The 22,048-nt window shown below is 35.8% G+C and overlaps 1 pseudogene; it reads left to right on the plus strand.

The window, feature by feature from the left end:
• Positions 1-258: 258 nt before the first annotated feature.
• LOC132368410 (serpin B6-like) lies at positions 259-3,680 on the plus strand (annotated as a pseudogene).
• The last annotated feature ends 18,368 nt before the right edge of the window (positions 3,681-22,048 follow it).

Raw genomic sequence — 22,048 nt, forward strand, 5'->3', positions numbered from 1 at the left:
GAGACATGAGTTGGGACAGGAAATGTTTTATGATGTAGGTTCTCACTAGCTCCATTTTATAGACAAGTATATTAAACTCAGATCACAGATTTAGTAAAGCAGGAAGCTGAGATTCAAACTCAGGTCTCTTTGACCTTAAAAATCTGGGCTTATTCCTTTGCATCATACAGGGACCTCTTGGTAGTATGGAACAAAATAGAAAGTTTGCCCTTTTTTCCCTCTTAGTCTTGTATTCTTATGGTTGGGGAGTGGGCGAGGATGGCATTCTTCTTGTCTTCAGGTACAGGGATGTACATGAACCCCCTTGTGAATGGGTCAGTGTGGAATCTTTCAGTTGGATTTCTCTGAGTGTAAATGTGAATGGTGGGCTGTTGTTCTGCCAGTATGCAGGTGTGTGTGTTTTGGTGGTGGCATTGGGATAGCCGACAGGTCTCAATGGGGGAATGAGAGGGCAAATAACAATTAATATTCATAATAGCAATGATGACAGCTAACATTTATTGAACATTTCCCATGTGCAAGAGGAAAGAAAATTGCCCCCTCTTTATAATCTCTGTACTAGTCCTAGGTTTCATTACTTTGAAACTCTCAGAAGATAAGACCATGAGTAAATTTGTGACTCTAATAATATTTTAATAGTGCTCAGAGAAAGTGATTGTTGCATTAGTTCAACAGAATTAATGAGTAAGTATAAAAGTAAGGCTTAGAATAAGTATAAAAGGAGCCTTTCCACAAGACCAGAATAGATGATTCACATTTGTACTTAGTTTTTACCTAATAAAATCCCATTTGTCTTGGATGAAGGTCTCTATTACATAATAGCAGAGAATAAAATGACAGCCATGCATCTCTTTTCCCTTATCTGTGCTCAAGAGAGAGGATTAGTACAGAAGCAATGCCTGAAAGCATCTAGCTCCTGTTTGATGTAGCAATTTGCCCCCTGCAATAAGTTGCTACAGTAAAGTTAGCTATGATCATCTTTTCTTCTCCTTCTTTGTATTGTTAAATGCTGAAAAAGCACCTCTGCCCCAGTTCCCAGAACTAAAGAAAGCCCTTCTTCCTTGTATCTCCTCTTTGAAGCCAGTGAGAGGTCTGCAGAAAAGAAAAAGAATGAGAGATTTGGCTTCAGACAAAAACTGTAGTCTCAGTGGTTTAGTAACAAAGTTGACAGTTTGAGGGAAAAAAAAAATCCCACGTGGCAGATCCATATGTGGCAAAGTCTTCCCAGAATGAATGAATGTATTATAAATCATTTCTGGAGTTGTTCCACATGTTGATTTAAAAGGGACTTCGTTTCACTTTTATTTTAATATACTTTAGTGTATCTAGTGGATAATTAAAATAGAATATGAAACAATGACACTCAGAGAAACACCTGAAGATAGAATATTTTTCTTCTTGATAAAAAAAAAATGTATTTGGAGAAAAGCTCAAACTCGTTACAGTGGTAAACCTTGTTTCAGGAGGGGCGGGTGGAGGACCCATAAGACCATGATTAGCCCACTTTTTTTTTTTTTTCAATTCATTAAATGCGTTTAATGCTTATTTAATGGCATAGCTGAAAAACACTTCAGTTTGGCCCAGAAACTCAGAACTATGAATGCACCATGTAATTTTCTTACAGATTTAAATGTTTCTTTTCTCTTCTCTTACTTGAAAAGAAAATGAATGCAAAAAAAAAACTTACTGAAATGGGCAAAACGTAAGCATCCAACATTCAAAAATTTACAGTAATGGGTGATTAGCCCACTTTTAAATGAGTTTACCTTTAGGAGGCTTTCTGATTTTCCACTGACCCACTTCCAGAATCTCTTTTTCAATTTTCAATCATGTAAAATAAGCATCTTATCCTGGAACATGAACAGGAGGTGGAGGCTTTTCTTCTCCGCAATGTATGCAGGTTTCTAGTTCAAATGGTAATATCTGCTTATAAAGATTTTTTTTAAATAAAGGTAATGATATTCTTGGTGAATATTTGAATACAAAGATTAATTGTATTTAGTTATGTGTTGTGATGGCTAATTTTATATGTCAACTTGACTGGGCCACAGGGTGCCCAGACAATTGGTCAAACATTATTCTGGATGTGTCTGTGAAGGTGTTTCCGGATGAGATTAGCATTTCAATCAGTGCACTAAGTAAAGGAGATTGCCCTTTCCGCTATGAGTGAGCCTCTTACTAAGTAACAAGACCTGAATAGGACAAAAAGTCTGAGTAAGAAAAACTCCTCCTGCCTGAATACCTTCACTGGGAAATCAGTCATTTCCTGGCTTTGCCTTGGATCTGAAACATTGGATCCTCTCTTGTGGGGTCTCCAGCCTGTTGGCTTTCAGACTGGAGCTACACCATCAGCTCTCCTAGTTCTCTAGCTTGGTGACTGCAGATCTTGAGACTTCTCAGTTTCCATAATCATATGAGTCAATTCCTTATTCCAAAGGATATATATATATATATATATATATATATATATATGTATATATATATTTATGCACACACATATATATATGTAAATGTATATGTATGTAATTATGTTATACATAAGTATATTATAATATACTTCTGACTTGTACGGATATTGAGAAACATGTTTTTCTACCCCATGAGCATCTTCTCTGCCCTGGTCATGGTTTTCATGGGAGCAAGTGGAAAAACCACAGCCCAGGTGTCCCAGGCATTTCTTTAAGTAAAAGCAGAGGCAGAGGTGAAGATGCTCACCAGGGTTTCCAGTTACTCCTCATCAAGGTTAACAGAACTGGCACACTGTACTTGCTTAGAACAGCCAACAGTCTCCTTGGAGAAAAGTCCTGTGATTTCCTCTCATCTTTCAGAGTTTTCTGTTGCAAATTCTACCAAGCAGAGATGGAAGAGTCGACTTGAGCAACATTTCAGAGGAGTCCAGAAACCACATAAACACCTGGGTAGTCAAAAGTTAAAAGGTAAAATTATAGAGTTGCTGTCTCCAAATTCAGTTAATTCAATGACTAATCTGATTCCTGTGAATGCCATCTAATTCAAAGGAAATTGGACTCATCAACTTAACAAAGTGCAGACCAAAGAAAGACAATGGAAAGTCAGCAAGAATGAAGACAAGCCTGTGCAAATGATTAAGGAATATACCTTTAAAAAGACCAATATAGGAGAACTAGTCACCAAAATTTTGGTGCTTCCCCATATTGGCAAGAAGCTGAATATGTTCATTATGCTTCCAGATGAAAAGACCAGTTGGAAAAGGGTGGGAAAATAACTTACTTATGAGAAATTCATAGAATGGACAAAACTAGACATGATGGATGAAGAAGAGGTGGAAGTTTTCCTCCTTAGATTTAAACTTCTGGAGAAATAGGACAGACAGGATGCTCTTTGCAGTCTGGGAATGACAGATGCCTTGGAGCAGCCAGGGCAACTCTTCTGGAGTGTCACCCAAGAGAGACCTGCATCTGCCCAAGGTCCTGCACAGGTCCTTCGTGGAGGTCAATGAGGAAGGCATGGAGGTCATGGCCACCACTGCTGCCATCATGATGATGCCACCTGTAAGGATGATCCCCAGGTTCTCGGAGGACCACCCCTTCCTTTTCTTTATGCAGCACACCAAAGCCAATTTTATTCTTTGTGTGGCTGATTTTCCTCCTTATAAGGAAATGGTTGGTGCAGCTGATAGACATTCTCCTGTCTCCTACTGACCCACTTTTCCTCTGAAACTTCACAGTGTGTCTCCAAGCCAAAATGACTTTGATGACAATCCAAAAATAAAGGGTCCAATTAAAAAAACAAAAGTAAATAATTAAATATAAGTGATTCTGTTTCTCTGGAGAGCCCTGACTAATACATGTGTGGATTCACTTAAAAATAAAATAGGTGTGTTTAAGTGTATACAGATATTTATTTACACACATTCATATATACAATACATTATGCATACTGTAATAAATGTTTTAACCATATCATATATTATATACAGAGGACAGAGCAATAGAGAAAGGAAGAGGAATTAAAAGGTGATAACGAAAAAGTCATCAGAAGTTACAAGAAAAGTAGAGAAGGAACATTACTCTGGAAGTCACAGTTCTGGATTCCATTCTTAGTTTAACATTTACTAGTAATCAAAACCCAGGTATGTTGTGGGGAGGCTGGGCAGGGTGTATAGAGTCAGCACTTTCAATTCTATGACAAAGTAGGACATTTAAAGGAATTCAAGTTCTTGGAGGATCCCAGCATTGGGAAACTGAATAGTGAGAACATCTTGGGCAGTGAACATCAGTCACCATTTTCCACAGATAGTAGGATCCAGGTGGGAATCCACAGAAGAAATAAGGTAGACACAGGAGAAACAAGAGGGCAGGGACTCCCCATCACCAACTGAGGTCAGAATTAGGTTTTGATTACAGAGGAAACCAAGAAAAGTAGAAAGTTTTCACAACTTAATTACGCTGCTTGGGAAGGAAGTGAGTCCTGAAGCCTGAATTCAATGTTTAGCTAATTGGGAGAATATTTAAAAATTGCATAGTTTCTAGATTCCAGATGTGGCCAATTCCAGGTCATGATGTTGACTCATAATTATTATCTTTTTCATGAAGAAATCCTCTTTCTTTCTGGTTAGAATTGACCATTTATTTTTATTTAAGACACAGCTTTACAACAAATGCTAAAAGAAATTCTCTAGGCAGGAAAGAGAAGAGAAGAAAAAGACCTACAAAAACAAACCCAAAGCAATTAAGAAAATGGTACTAGGAACATACATATCAATAATTACCTTAAATGTAAATGGATTAAACGCTCCAACCAAAAGACATAGACTGGCTGAATGGATACAAAAACAAAACCCATATATATGCCATCTACAAGAGACCCACTTCAGACCTAGGGACACATACAGACTGAAAGTGAGGGGATGGAAAAAGATATTCCATGCAAATTGAAATCAAAAGAAAGCTGGAGTAGCAATATGCATATCAGACAAAATGGACATTACAATAAAGACTATTACAAGGGACAAAGAAGGACACTACATAATGATCAAGGGATCAATCCAAGAAGAAGATATAACAATTGTAAATATTTATGCACTCACTATAGGAGCACCTCAATACATAAGGCAAATGGTAACAGCCATTAAAGGGGAAATTGACAGTAACACAATCATAGTAGGGGACTTTTAACATCCCACTTTCGCCAATGGACAGATCATCCAAAATGAAAATAAATAAGGAAACACAAGCATTAAGTGACACATTGAACAAGATGGACTTAATTGATATTTATAAGACATTCCATCCAAAAACAACAGAATACACTTCCTTCTCAAGTGCTCATGGAACATTCTCCAGGATAGACCATATCTTGGGTCACAAATCAAGCTTTGATAAAATTAAGGAAATTGAAATCATATCAAGTACCTTTTCTGATCACAATGCTATGAGACTAGATATCAATTACAGGAAAATGTGAAAAATACAAACACGTGGAGTCTAAACAATACACTACTAAATAACCAAGAGGTAACTGAAGAAATCAAAAAATACCTAGAAACAAATGACGATGAAAACATGACGATCCAAAACATATGGGATGCAGCAAAAGCAGTTCTAAGAGGGAAATTTATAGCAATACGATACTAGCGAGCTCAAGGAACAAGAAACATCTCAAATAAACAACGTAACTTTACACCTAAAACACTTAGAGAAAAAAGAACCAAAAAAACCCCCAAATATAGCAGAAGGAAAGAAATCATAAAGATCAGATGAGAAATAAATGAAAAAGAAATGAGGAAACAACAACAAAGATGAAAAAAGTAAGAGCTGGTTCTTTGAGAAGATAAGCAAAATTGATAAACCATTAGCCAGACTCATCAAGAAAAAAAGGGAGAAGACTCAAATCCACAGAATTAGAAATGAAAAAGCAGAAGTAACAATTGACATTGCAGAAATACAAAGGATCATGAGAGATTACTACAAGCAACTATATGCCAATAAAAATGACAACCTGGAAGAAATGCACAAATTCTTAGAAAAGCACAAACTGCTGAGACTGAACCAGGAAGAAATAGAAAATATAAACAGAACAATCACAAGCACTGAAACTGAGACTGTGATTAAAAATCTTCCAACAAACAAAAGCCCAGGACAAGATGGCTTCACAGGAGTATTCTATCAAACATTTAAAGAAGAGCTAACACTTATCCTTCTCAAACTCTTCCAAAGTATAACAGAGGGAGGAATACTCCCAAACTGATTCTACAAGACCACCATCATCCTGATACCAAAACCAGACAAAAGTGTCACAAAAAAAGAAAACTACAGGTCAATATCACTGATGAACATAGATGCAAAAATCCTCAACAAAATACTAGCAAAGAGAATCCAACAGCACATTAAAAGGGTCATACACCATGATCAAGTGGAGTTTATTCCAGGAATGCAAGAATTCATCAATATAAGCAAATCAATCAATGTGATACACCATATTAACAAATTGAAGGATAAAAACTATATGATCATCTCAATAGATGCAGAAAAAGCTTTCGACAAAATTCAACACCCATTTATGATTAAAAACTCTCCAGAAAGTAGGCATAAAGGAAACCTACCTCAACATAATAAAAGCCATATATGACAAACCCACAGCTAACATTGTTCTCAATGGTGAAAATTTTAAACCATTACCTCTAAGATCAGGAACAAGACAAGGTTGCCCACTCTCACTGCTATTATTCAACATAGTTTTGGAAGTTTTAGCCACAGCAATCAGAGAAGAAAAAGAAATAAAAGGAATCCAAATCGGAACAGAGTAAAACTGTCATTGTTTGCAGATGACATGATACTATACATAGAGAACCCTAAAGATGCTACCAGAAAACTACCAGAGCTAATCAATGAATTTGGTAAAGTAGCAGGATGCAAAATTAATGTACAGAAATCTCTTGCATTCCTATACAATACGATGAATAAAATGAAAGAAAAATTAAGGAAACATTCCTCTTTACCACTGCAACAAAAAGAATAAAAAACCTAGGAGTAAACCTACCTAAGGAGACAAAAGACCTGTATGCAGAAAAATATAAGACACTGATGAAAGAAATTAAAGATGAAACAAACAGATGGAGAGATATACCATGTTCTTGGATTGGAAGAATCAACATTGTGAAGATGACTATACTACCCAAAGCAATCTACAGATTCAATGCAATCCCTATCAAACTACCAGTGGCATCTTTCACAGAACTAGAACAAAAAAATTCAGTTTGTATGGAAAAACAAAAGAACCCGAATAGCCAAAGCAATCTTGAGAAAGAAAAACGGAGCTGGAGGAATCAGGCTCCCTGACTTCAGACTATATTACAAAGCTACAGTAATCAAGACAGTATGGTACTGGCACAAAAACAAAAATATAGATCAATGGAACAAGATAGAAAGCCCAGAGATAAGCCCACGCACATATGGTCACCTTATCTTTGATAAAGAGGCAAGGATATATAATGGAGAAATGACAGCCTCTTCAATAAGTGGTGTTGGGAAAACTGGACAGCTACATGTAAAATAATGAAATTAGAACACTCTCTAACACTATACACAAAAATAAACTCAAAATGGATTAAAGACCTCAATGTAAGGCCAGACACTATCAAACTCTTAGAGGAAAGCATAGGAAGAACACTCTTTGACATAAATCACAGCAAGATCTTTTTTGATCCACCTCCTAGAGTAATGGAAATAAAAAGAAAAATAAACAAATGGGACATAATGAAACTTAAAAGCTTTTGCATAACAAAGGAAACCAAGACGAAAAGACAACCCTCAGAATGGGAGAAAATATTGGCAATGAAGCAACTGACAAAGGATTAATCTCCAAAATTTACAAGTAGCTCATGCAGCTCAATATCAAAAACCAAACAACCCAATCCAAAAATGGGCAAAAGACCTAAATAGACATTTCTCTAAAGAAGATATACAGATTGCCAACAAACACATGAAAGGATGCTCAACATCACTAATCATCAGAGAAATGCAAATCAAAACTACAGTGAGGTATCACCTCACACCGGTCAGAATGGCCATCATCAAAAAATCTACAAACAATAAATGCTGGAGAGGGTGTGGAGAGAAAAGAACCCTCTTGCACTGCTGGTGGGAATATAAATTGGTACCGCAACTATGGAGAACAGTATGGAGGTTCCTTAAAACACTAAAAATAGAACTTCCATATGACCCAGCAATCCCACTACTGGCCCTATACCTTGAGAAAACCATAATTCAGAAAGAGACATGTACCACAATGTTCACTGCAACACTATTTACAATAGACAGGACAGGGAAGCAACCTAAGTGTCCATCGACAGATGAATGGAGAAAGAAGATGTGATACATATATACAATGGAATATTACCCAGCCATAAAAAGAAATGAAATTGAGTTACTTGTAGTGAAGTGGATGGACCTAGTGTCTGTCATACAGAGAGAAGTAAGTCAGATAGAGAAAAAAAAATACTGTATGGTAACACATATATATGAAATCTAAAAAAACAAATGGTTCTGATGAACCTAAGGGCAGGACAGGAATAAAGACGCAGATGTAGAGAATGGGCTTGAAGACACGGGGAGGGGGAAGGGTAACCTGGGACAAGTGAGAGAGTAACATTGACATATATACACTACCAAATGTAAAATAGCTAGCTAGTGGGAAGGAGATGCATAGCACAGGGAGATCAACTGGTGCATTGTGACCACCTAGAGGGTTGGGATAGGGAGGGTAAGTGGGAGACGCAAGAGGGAGGGGATATGGGATTGCATGTATACATATAGCTGATTCACTTTGTTATACAGCAGAAACTAACACAACATTGTAAAGCAATTATACTCCAATAAAGATGTTAAAAAAAGAAAACACAATTCTTGGAATTCTATCAGTTAGAAAGAAACACAATTTCCTGAATTGGCTTTCTCTCCTAATTACCTCTGTAACCGCCCTCTCCTATTATTTTGTACCTTTGTAATACAATACCCTCTTAACTGGTGTCTCTAACTTTTGTGTCTCCCTTCCCCAGTCTTTATTCCACATAGCAAATAAAAAATTATGTTTGTGAAGCACACACACACACACACACACAAGATATGTATCTTAGAATCCATATGTATGGATTTTATAATATATAATAGTCTATGTTGTAACAGCATGTATTTATTCTATTACATATCTCATGACTCTCACTCTGGAAACATTTTATTTTTATTTTACATTTGTTTTCCTTACACTTTCCTACAGTTTCCTGTAAGTCACAAAGAACAAATATTATCATATATATATACATATGTCACCTTCTTTGCCCTAGCAATATGCTTCTAAAATTTTATTTTATCCAAGAGTTACATGAATGGCTTAATAAAGCTTAGGTTGCTGGGCCCCACCTCCAGAGTTTCTAATTCAGTAGGTATGGGACAAAGGGACTGCGGAATTTACATTTCTGAAAATTTCCCAAGTCATCTCAGTGACCACACATTGAGAATGACTGTCTGTCAATACCTGACAATTAGTAAGGTCAAAATTATACTCCTAATAAATGCATAGAGAAATGATAATCCTGGTAAAACTTGTTCTTTGGATCTAGGCTCAGAAACCAAGGTCAGTGTATGTTCTTGAGTAGAGAACATTTGAACATTATTTGAAGGAGCTTGAATAGAACAGAGAAGGGAAATTGGTTAAGGAGTGAAGCAGTCATTGATAATATTTTCATATTATCTATTAATTTTATTAACACCTTGAATTTGTGCTGCACATTTTTACCAGTGAATCAGTAAATAATTTTTGGAGCACCTGTTCTGAGAAACAACTAGTATTATACCCACTGCAGGGTATGGCTAATTTTCTACTAGTCAGACAGCTTTTGTATTGTTTTTCTTGCATGTTAACTTGCTTGCATCTTCTAACACTGAGTCCTCTGGTTACACACTACTGCAAATAAGAATGATCATACTTTTTAAATCTTGCTGATTAATGCAGTGGCTGTAATTTATAAGAAATTTAGGGTATTTTTTAACAGCCTCTGATTTGTGCATTTACCTAGAGCATTAAACAGAAAAAAAAGAATTCATATGCTGGGGGGAGTGGTCACTGTAGAAACAGCAGGTGAAAAACTAAAACAGAAATCAGTAAAAGAAATTGCTTCAGGAGAGTGAGGCTAAGGTAGGGAGAGATGAAAAACATCAGAAGACATTTTAAACATTTGTTTTATAAACATGTGCATGCATTGTTTTGATTATACAAATACAAAAGTAGATACACCCAACACTTTGAACATATACAAATATTTATGCCAATTGTCATCTACTTTGGAGGTTCCATGATCACTTCCTTTGTGGAAAAATTGGTATTTTCTTTACCACCTGTTTACCATTTAATATATTACTTGTCATTTTATTTTCATTGATGTAAATTTTTAAGATTTTTATCTTGCAAACATTTTTGGAAATATTTATTAATGCAAAAAGAATGGATAAAGAAAAATTTGACAGCAATACAGTAACCACACTTACATCAGTAGATAGATCAGCCATACAGAAAATCAATAAGAAAACATTGATCTTAAATGACACTTTAGATCAAATGAACTTAAGAGATATATACAGGACATTCCATCTAAAAGTAACAGAATACATATTCTTTTTAAGTTCATATGAACATTCTTCAGGATAGATCACATGTTATGCCACAAAATAAGTCTCAATGAACTCAAGCTGATTGAAATCATATCAAGCATCCCTTTCAACTAAATAGTATGACACTGAAAATCCATTACAAGAAGAAAATTAGAAATATTTAGAGATTAAACAACATGTTACTGAACAAATATGGGGTCATAAAAAAAATCAAAGAAAAAATAAAATATACCTAGAGACAAATGCAAACAGAAATACTACATACTAAAATCTATGTGTTGCAGCAAAAGTGGTTCTAAGAGGTATATTCAAAGCCTACATCAAGAAACAAGAAACAAACATCTCAAGTATTAAAGGAACTAGAAAAGAACAACAAGCACCCAAAATTAGAAGGAAGGAAAAAGTAAAGATCACAGCAAAAATAAATGAAATGAAGACTAAAATGACAATAGACAAGATTAACTAAACTGTTGGTTCTTTGAAAAGATGATTAAGAAAATAAACAAAACTTTAACTAGATTCACCAAGAAAACTCAGAAGACTCAAATAAATAAAATCATAAATGAAAGAGAAGTTACAACTGATAACACAGAAATACAAAGAATCATAAGAGACTACTATGGACAATTATATGTCAACAAATTGGACAACCTAGAATACATAGATAAATTCCTAGAAAAAAAAATCTTCTAAAACGATATCATGAACAAATAGAAAATCTGAATACATTGATTATTAGTAAGGAGATTGAAATAGCAATCAAAAACCTCCCAACAAACAAAAGTCCAGAACCAGACAATTTCACTGGTAAATTCTACCAAACATTCAAGATGAGGAAACAAAGGCACAGGGTGCTTATGTAATGTGTCCAAGTTCATACAACCAGAAGTGGTGGTGCTGGAATGCAGGCCCAGAATCTAAGTCCAAAGTCTTTACCACAAGATACTCACTGGAGGAATTCCCCTGTGAACTCACTCATGATTTCTCCCATTCAGATGTGCCACTTATTTTGGAAATCTGTTATATAGACTTGTGATCTGTAGCTGCAACGTCCTCTTGCATGACCTTCCTGTGTCCCATTTGAACACTACTACCTTTAGAAGCTCTTCCCTATTGGTTATCCATTTAAAATATAGCAGTGTGTACATGAACTCCCAAACTCCCTAACTATCCCTTCCCACCACCCTTCCCCCTGGTAACCATAAGTTCATTCTCTAAGCCTGTGAGTCTCTTTCTGTTTTGTAAATACGTTCATTTGTATCATTTCTTTTTAGATTCTGCATATAAGTGATATCATAGGATATTTCCCTTTCTCTGTTTGACTTACTTCACTCAGTATGACAATCTCTAGGTCCATAGCACAGGGAACTCTGCTCAATATTATGTAACCACCTAAGTGGGAAAAGAACTTGAAAAAGAATAGATACATGTATATGTATAACTGAATCACTTTGCTGTACGCCTGAAACAAACACAACATTGTAAATCAATTATACTCCAATATAAAATAAAAAGTTTAAAAAAAAAATAAAGGAAGAATAGAAGCTCTTCCACACACTCCATCAGGGCTGGTTTTATCAGCATTGTGCCCATCCAGAACACAGGGCTGAAGCTTTAAAATGCCTGGTTTTTGGTTCAATGCTATGCTGCTACTATCTTGAAATTCACAATAATTTTCAAAAAGGCATCTCACATTCTCATTTTGCACTGGACCCCACAAATTATGCAACCAGTCTTGTGTATTATGTCTCATGGGTCCTCCTGTCTTTTGTGTTATCAGTGCTAGAAATAGGTTTTTCCCCTTCCTTGTTTCTCTTACTTGATTCGGAGATTAAAAAAAGTAACATGGTATTCTACTTTGCCATTTTTAAAACAAATCTAAAAGTTTAAATAGTTTCTCTATGGTCAGAAAATTATAGGTGAGGTTTCAAACCAGAGGGCTTTATTCCAGAGATTTTGCTCTTTTCACTTTACCATGATGCTGTCCTAAGTATAAAGACCTTGTAGAATTTAAAAACTGACTCTGGAAAAGTAGCTACATCAAAATAATATATAAAATTAAGTCATGGCTTTGACCCAGATGACTGACTGAGTACACACACATGTCTTTCCAAATCCACCACACTGAGATGCTGAATAAATTAAAATGACAAAAATTATTACATCACTGAGCTTGAAAGATAGGCAGGGAAAATCTTCCTGAGCTAGAGAATAAAAAAATAATTAATGGCTATATAAATGTCACCCAGTGCTGTCCATGCCCAAGACATTGTCATACTATATATTTAGCCCAAGACTGGGGTCCGAGGGCTGGGACAGGAGACTCTGGTGGACCATCCAACACAAGGAAGCTATACCTAGGTACCTCTCAGAATCTGAAACCTCAAAAGGATATTCATTTCTCATAGAATAGAAAATTCTCAACTCAAAGTTAGAGAAATACTGAGAAATCTTGACACTTTTCTACAGTTTTGTGTAGAAAAATAAAATGTTATCAATGAGAAATTGAAAGCCCAAGCATTTCTTCATTAAGGTTTGTAATCCAAATAGAGAATGATTTTATTATGCATGAATCCCAAGCCTCCAAATTAGATGATCCTGGATTATTACAATGTCTGGAGGTTCGACTTGGAATAAACTTAAAACTGCTTCATAATAAATTGTTCATTTTCTAGGTTTTGTAACACTCCACAGAATGATCAAATTCCAGTGAAGTAAGTTCACAACAAAATAAAATCATAAATAAAAATGAAATTTTATTTGGAAGGGTTAGTGGGCTAAATAAACAGAATTAATGCACCAAAATAATGAGAAATAATGAAATCATTTGGAGAAGCTACAAAATCATGGCTTAACTGATTAAATAGGCAAAAGAAAAAAAAATAACATGCATAATGAAGGAATAGGATGATATGAGAAAGAAAAGTTTAATTGGAAATGAATCAACTAGAACAATTACAAAATGAAAATTCAGCATTTGAATATATAAAACACATTAAATGGGATAACCACTGATTACAGTCAGCTGAAGAAAGAATTCAAGAACTGACTGATTCAAAGAAATTATTGTAAGTAGCTAAAGAAATGGAAATTATTAGAAAAGGTGTTAAGAGACATGAAGGATGGAATCAGAGCTCCAGAGGAGTGGTTAAGGATAATGAAATGAAACAAATGCAATATTAAAGAGTTCAAGCCTAGGGATAATTCAGAATTTAAGAAAGAGATAAATATCCAGATTAAAGATGTACACCATATCCCAGGCAAAATAAATGTAATGAACACCTAAACACGTCTCACTAAAATTGCAGAACACCATAGACAAAGACAAAATATTGAAACAAAACTGTCAGATTCCACATTCTGGTCTGAGATGTAAAGACTTTGTAGGCATAAATCCCATACTCAAATAAGAAAAAAATCTGAAAAATTTAAAATCAACATCTCTTCTTAAATTTTTCAGAGAATTGAGGTAACAGTGTAAACCACTACCCCCAAACCTGGAAAGACAGAACAGAGAATCACAGCTTTCTGGGACCAGAACCTGCTGCTGGAACATAGTAAGAACACCTAAATGGTAACTGACTAATTTCTGGAGATTAAGCATGGAGTTTGAAGGATCAAAGCTCCTGGGGGGCCAGCCTTAAGAGGATCCCCACACTGTCATGAATTTTACCTTTAGCAGCCCTACCAGGTTCTCAGGGTGAAGATCAGAGAAAAATTCCTTCCTGCTTCCAGGTGAAGGAGGGATAAAAAAAAAAAAAATTGAAGTACATGCAACACACTGTATTCTTAACAAACGCCTGACTTCAAAGGAAACTATTTTCCCAAAGCCTAACTGACTTGGAAGAATGGATATACCCAACTCCAGTCCCTTCTACCTTTCCTGTCTCAGCTTAGGATGAAGGGAAGGGAATCTCAGAAGCATTTGTGAAAGTCACAGCCCGGGGACCCAGGCTCACTAAAAGATTTATACCAAATTACAGGAGTAGAAAATACTTCTCCTTCCACAACTCACCACCACATCAACAGGGCTCCTGTATAATAATAACTAGGGATGAATTGCAAGGCTCAGACTTTATTTTAGAGAATCTGTAGACATGCCCAAAGACAACAGAGGAGACAAAAAAAAAGACACAAGTGAAAGTTTTAGCCTCTGACACAACAGCTACAGTAAACAGTTAATGCTGCCAGACTTCTAGCCAGATAAACATACAATCTCATAGTAAGATCAACTTACCTCAGTTTCTTTACTGGATATTTTATTTCTGGCTTGCAACAAAAAATTACAAGGCATAAAAAGGCAAAATATAGTCTGCCATTTGCAAAAAAATAATAAAAGTTTGAGGAAACAGAACAAGTATCAGAATCAGATATGGCAGGAATTTTGGTTATCATACTGGATATTTAAAATAATTCTGTTTTTTTTTTTTCAGTAAAGTTACATGTACCTTTATTACATTAAGGAAGAATGCATCTGTTCCTAATGAGTTTTTTAAATCAAAAATAAATATTCTATGTTAACTAATGGCTTTCAGCAACTATGAAAATGCATGCTTTTTCTCCTTAGAGATATTATAATGATAAACTATATTAGTAGATTCCTAATACTAACGTGTCCTTGCATTCCTGAAACACAAGCTATGGGCTCTAATAGGAAAAGTGGGCAACATACAAGAATAGATGGGTAACGTAAGCAGATGGATAATGAAAGCTCTAAGAATAGAAAGGAAATGCTAGAGATTAAAAAAAAAAAAACCAAAAGAATATCTTGAATAGGCTTCTCAGTATATTGAATGAGGACAAGGAAAGAATTAGTGTGCTTGCAAATATGTCAGTAGAAATTTCTCAAACTGAAAAACAAATGTAAAGAAGAATAAAATAAATAGAAACAGAATATCCAGGAACAGTGAGACAATTACAGAGGGTGTAACAGACACATAGTGGGAATACAAGAATAAGATAGAACAAAGGGAACAGAGGAAATATTTGAAAGAAAAATGGCTGAGGATTTTCTAAATTAATGACAGACACCAAATAATATCCAAAAAGTTCAGAGAACACCAAGAGGATAAATATATTTTAAAAATCTATGTTCAGCATGTCATGTTCAAACTGCAGAAAACCAAAGACAAAAGAGAAAATCTAGAAAGAAGCCAGAGAAGAAAAAACATTTTACATAGAACACCTTACTGAGGAACAAAGATGAAAATTATATCAGACTGTTCTTTAAAATCCATGCAAGCAAAAGGAAAGTGGAGAAAATATTTAACATGTTGATAGAAAAACAGAACACCAACCTAGAATTAACCTAAGATAATCTAGCAAGTTATCCTCCAATGTGAAACAAAAATAAAGACATTCTCAGCCAAATACAAAATGAGGAAAGTTTTTACCAATAAACCTCTCTAGCAGGAAATGTTAAGAGAAGTTCTTCTCAGAGAAGCAAAATGATATATGTCAGAAATTTTTTTTTTGTGTGTGTGTGTGTATATATATATGTGTGTATATATATATATATATATATATATATATATACACACATATATATATACACACACACACACACATATATATATATATAAAGAAAGGAAGAACATTAGAGAAGAAATAAAGGTAAATAAAATCTTTAATTTCTCTCTTCTTTTTTTTAGTTTAATTTGTATTTTATATTATAGTCGATTTACAATGTTGTGTTATTTTTCTTAATCTTTATTAATCTAAAGGTAGGGTTTGTTCAAATAATAATAGCAATGACACATTTGGTGATTATAGCTTGTGGATAAGTGAAGTGACTGACGGCGGTGTTGTAAAGGATGAGGGAAGGAATTGGGAATACCACATTATATGGTACATGCTCTACCTGCAGAGTGGTGTAGTCTTATTTGAAACTAATTTTAGAGTAGTTGTAAATGTACGCTGTAAAATCTAAGCCAACCACTGAATACATTTTTTAAGAGAAGGATACTCTATGTGGTAGGAAAGGGGAGAATATTGAATTATATAAAATCATCAATGTGGGTTGGGTGCCAGCCCACTGCAGAGTAAGGATGGGTCCCCACATAGATGTCTGTGTGACCTGGGGTGGCCCAGGCCTGGTGACAGCCCTCTGTGGTGGGCAGGTAAGCCCAACTTCTAATAGGCTAGAGGGAGGATTCCAGAATGACTCAGACCAGTATTCTCGGTAGACCAATCTCCCCCAAATGACTGCGACCAGAATCTCTATTCCCAGGGGGAAGCCAGTTTCCTCCTGCCCCTTCAGGAGGCTCTCCAAGACCAGCAGGTGGGTCTGACCCCGTCTCTTTTCAAATGACTGCTGGTGCCCTGGGACTCAGAGTGTGGGAGATTTTGTGTGTGCCCTTTAAGAATGAAGTCTCTGTCTCCTATCGCCCTCCTGTTCTTCCATACACATGCCCTGCTGGCCTTTATTCTGGGGGCTCATCTTCTTGGTGCAGGACCCCCAGGCTGGGGAATCTGATATGGAGCTTGGACAACTCATTCCTTGGGGAGGACTCTGAGATTGTAACATTCCTCCTATTTGTGGGTCGCCTACCTAGGAGCGTGGGTTCTGACTCTACAGCGTCTCCACCCCTTTTACGTGGCTCATTGTGGTTCCTTCCTTAAGTCTTTAGTTGTGGGAAATACTTTCTGCTAGTCTTCCGGTTCTTCACATAGTTAGTTGTTCTGTAGCTAATTATAACTTGGGTGTGTCTGTAGTAACACAGAGTCTTGCTACTCTGACACTTAGGTCAGCTCTCTCCAAAATTCTACATTTTATTAAAGTAGAGAAAATCTAAATAAAGGTATATTCTGACAAAATTCTGCAGGTTTACCACACATAAACCCTTTTTGAAACAATTATTAAAGGATATATTTCAATCAGGCGTAAATTAAACCCAGAAAGCAGAAGCAGGATGCAAGCAGTAATGTGTCAAAATATTAGCAACACTCTAAATCAAAAATTGTAACGTCTCAAGCTTGTTTTATCAACATAATAGCAAAAGCCATTCTTTTTTGTCCTTTCAGAGTAACAAAACCAGGATTTAATTATTTAAAAAATAACAACCCCAAATTTCGTATGTCTAGAGTATGATAGACTTTGGATATGTGAATATACACACTCGACAAACTAGTTGTTAATTTCCTATATCATTAGCTACTACCAAGTTTATATTAAACTTCCGTGCAGAGTAGAAACTATCCAGAGGGTTTTATTTGAGTCATTTTATAAATACCAGCACTGGGTCCCATCTTGTGATAAATTCCAGCTGCTTTTGATTTAATCCAGAATAGGAAGATACATTAAGGAGCAGAATATCACTCACATATGTGTGTTCCTTCGTTTATAGTGTCATATCACACCTGCAACTTTTGTCCCTACTGGCTAAATGTGACAAACTAGTAATGGCCCCCATTGTCTGGGCATATTAGCCATTGGAGACAAATTACTCAACTTGGGTCCAACAGGCAGCACAATGAGTCATTTTCTTTGGCACAGCAGAAGACTTGTCAAGAATAAACAAAACAGAAGGCGGCCATACAGAGGCTTCTTCACAGATGTGCTTGCGTGTGGGTTGAGCAGCACATATTGAAAACACTTAATTATTATCTAACACAGCAAATTAATTGCTCTGCAGCCATGAAGACACCTTGGAAGTGGAAAATGCCTGGAGGGCATAAGATCTTATGGAAAAACCCAAACCAACTTTCAGGCTAACCCCAAAACATGGTTTTGCAATCCCCTTCAGCCCTTCCCTAATGAAGAGGCAGTCACAAGTACTCTTATAAATCTCCATTTTCTAGGGCTTACTTCAAACTCATTTCTTGTCTGAAAATTGTCATATGCTCATGGGCCAGAGATTTGTTTTTAACCTAATTTATTTTAAGCCAATTTGGCCACTATAAGCATGTTACCAAGATTTATCTTCCTATTCTGAACAAGACACTGTATATTATCTTGTAAAGATCTGGGGAAAAATCAGAAACAAAACCAGGAGGGAAAAAAGTAAGAAGAAAAAAAAGAGCAAGGGTGTATTAAGAAGGTAGCCGTTTGGGAGCAAGTTTAGTTCTGGCTCCACACTCACTAAGGGTCCCCAGGCGATTTATTTAAATTTTTTTTCCTACTCAGTTTCCTTATGTGTCATGAATGAATAATATAGCTTCTTTAGCCATTTCACAGCATGGGTTGAGAGTCCAATTAGTACTGTAATCAAAAAAAAAAAAAGCTCTTTGAAAGTATGAATTATCTTATGAATGTCGTCATCATTATACTTATTTTGCTAATGAATGTATTTTGGAAGTGTTCAAGTTTCCCAGTGGTTTGGTGACAGCCATCATTTTTCATTATCTCATTTTACTGACTGCCTCCAAATCGCTTGCATAAGGGGTCATGCACAAACACTCAACAAAGAGGAATGTACACACTAGATTCACACATTTATCTCCCTGCTTGCTTACCTCTTGTCCTGGTTTGCTCTGTAGAGAAGGTTGGTGTTTAGAAGCCAGAAAGGTAGAGATTTCTTTGAGAAAGCAAATGAGAAAAGGTGAAATTGGAAATAACTGAATAGAAAGCAGAAGAAAAGTCCTAGGGAAGAAACATAAAAGCTAATGCTACCCAGTAAAGATTTTCATGCTTCTCTCCCCTCAAAATGAGCAAGCTCTTGTAGATCAGAAGCAATGATTCAAAAGCCAGGAAAAGTCTCCTATGCTAAATTATTCTCAGCCTCAAAAAGTTCAGAAAAATGCAACTGTAGCAGATTTTAGCAAAAGATTTATGATGCTGACACAGGAGTGGGCAGTGGTGGACACAGAATTTCTGCATGGGTATAGGTTTGGGTGGAGGGGAAAATGTAGTTGTGCAGTAGGGCTTTGGGACTAGGAGTTGAAACCATTTTTACTTAGAATTTTACATAAGATTTAGAAAATAGCTGTCTACATCAAGAAAAAAAAGATGTATCTCAAAGATGGAGATGGTATGTGTGAGGAAAGGGGGGCTGGAGTGTGGAGGAGACATTGTCATAGATATAGTCAGGACCCCAGAATCCCACAGAACAATACCTATATTCCCCTATAATTTGTGGGTTTTTGCTTCTGTGAAAATGATCAAAAAATACAATTTGGGGGATACAAACAAACTTTATTGAACACTCCTTGAAGGGGACATTGTCCACATGGAGAACTGCAAGGTAAGGAAGAAAGTGGGAAGATTTTATAGAGGAAAGAACAAGGAATACGAAAGAGAAAAATAGAAAACGAAAAAGGAACAAGGAGATAAGTACAGATCTTCCTAGACTCACCATGGAGTTACTTGCCAATAAACCCACTGTAAGCTAAAAATATCCTAAGCCAAGTATTCATTTAATTCACTTAACCTCTCAAACATCATAGCTTAGCCCAGCTTACCTTAAACATGTTCAGAACACTTAGATTAGGCTACAGTGGGGTAAAATCATCTAACACAAAGATTATTTTCTGATAAAGTGTTGAATATCTCACATAATTTGTTGGATACTGCACTGAAAAAGAAAAACAAAATGCTTGTATGGATGCAGAATGGTTTTAAGTGTATGGATTGCGTACCCTCGCAATCATACGGCTGACTGAGAGCGTGGTTCACTGTCACCGCCCAGTGTCCTGAGACAGTGTTGTACCACATATCACTGGCCCAGAAAAAGATCATAGCTCAAGATGCGAAATATGGTTTCTACTGAATGCGTATTGCTTTCACAACATTATAAAGTAGAGAATCATAAGTTGAACCATCATAGGTCAGGAATGTCTGCATAAAGTCCAGAGTTGTCTTGGTATATGGGGATTGGTTGACTGGATATAGTGCATTTCTGGTCAAGCAGAGCATTTGTTATTGAAGTATAATTGACTAATAACAGAAAATATTACTGTCATAATCTCTCAGGAAGACAGTTGTTGATTGCATGTTTTTCTTCTATATTTATTTTTCCATAATAAGATAATTCTCTTAGACTTAATAATGAACATTCTAGGCCTCCTAGAATACTCTTCGAGTCTAGAAATGGCCTATTTTAATATTTTGGGTGGTCTCACACTTTAAGAATTGCTAGATCTACAAAGAGAAATGAAGAATTTTTCTGTTTTGTTTTCCAGACATACCTCCCTATCTGATTTCTTAGGTGCTTAGATGACAGCCACTCAATGAATACATAGATAGATGAATGATTGATTAGTTATAGAATCTGTTCCCCAGGGTGAATTACACAACTAAGGAAACTGAACTATACAGGAACCATGATGAATGCCAGACATGACAAATATATCTTTTTTACTGGCTGATAAATCTTAAAATTTTCCACAGAAGAAAAAGTGCAAAGATTTTTAAAAATAGCAATAAAAATCCTTAAGAATGTAAATTTATAAGAAGATAAATGTTACCATAAAATTATGTTTACTAATTCCATATTATTCTCTCATATTCACTAGAAATTCACACATTGCTATGTATACACAAACATACTAGATTACGTCTGTGAAATGTAAAAGAGTAAATATCATTCCATAGCTTTCTGCTCATTTTTCTACAAATAATACCCTGAATGAATCTAAATAAAGGAACACTCCTCCATCTGCCAATTTGACCATTCATGAAAAAAAAAGAAAATTGAGTTTAATAGAACTAGTGCCACTGAATTTCTGTTGCATTTCCCATTTCAGTGAAAGACTAAGAGTCTTCTCAACTGGCCTCTCCAGGAGCCATGATACTAATCTAAACACCTGCATCTTTCACACTTGTTAAACTACAGACTGAATTTTGAAAATAATTATTACTGAACAGAGAAAATGTTATTTCCCTATTTCAAAGCTAATAAGTTTTAAAAAGTTAAGGCATATAGATGCTGTCTTTTCAACTGTCCCTAAATTTGATGCTTACCCTGTATGTACCTAATAAATAAGAGGTATTGATTTAGTAAATGAGCTCCTGGCCCCTGGATCATGGAAACAGTGGGTGGTAACATGTGCAGACACCATTCTTGATACAGCCTCGGTTACACCACCAGGTGGGGCTGAATTGCAAATAAAGCATTCTGGATTTAGAAGCTCTAACTACCCCTAATAATACACACTAAAACTAAAAATAGAACTACCATATGACCCAGCAATCCCACTCCTGGACATATACCAGGAAAAAAACATTATTCAAAAAGATACATGCACTCCTGTGTTCATCGCAGCACTATTTACAGTAGGCAAGACATGGAAGCAACCTAAGTGTCCATCAACAGAGGAATGGATAAAGAAGATGTGGTACTTATATACAATAGAATATTACTCAGCCATTTAAAAAAATGAAATAATGCCATTTGCAGTGACGTGGATGGACCTAGAGATTGTCATACTGAGTGAAGTAAGTCAGACACAGAAAGACAAATATA

This window comes from Balaenoptera ricei, chromosome 7 (assembly GCF_028023285.1).
Source record: "Balaenoptera ricei isolate mBalRic1 chromosome 7, mBalRic1.hap2, whole genome shotgun sequence".
In the NCBI taxonomy this organism is placed as follows: domain Eukaryota; kingdom Metazoa; phylum Chordata; class Mammalia; order Artiodactyla; family Balaenopteridae; genus Balaenoptera; species Balaenoptera ricei.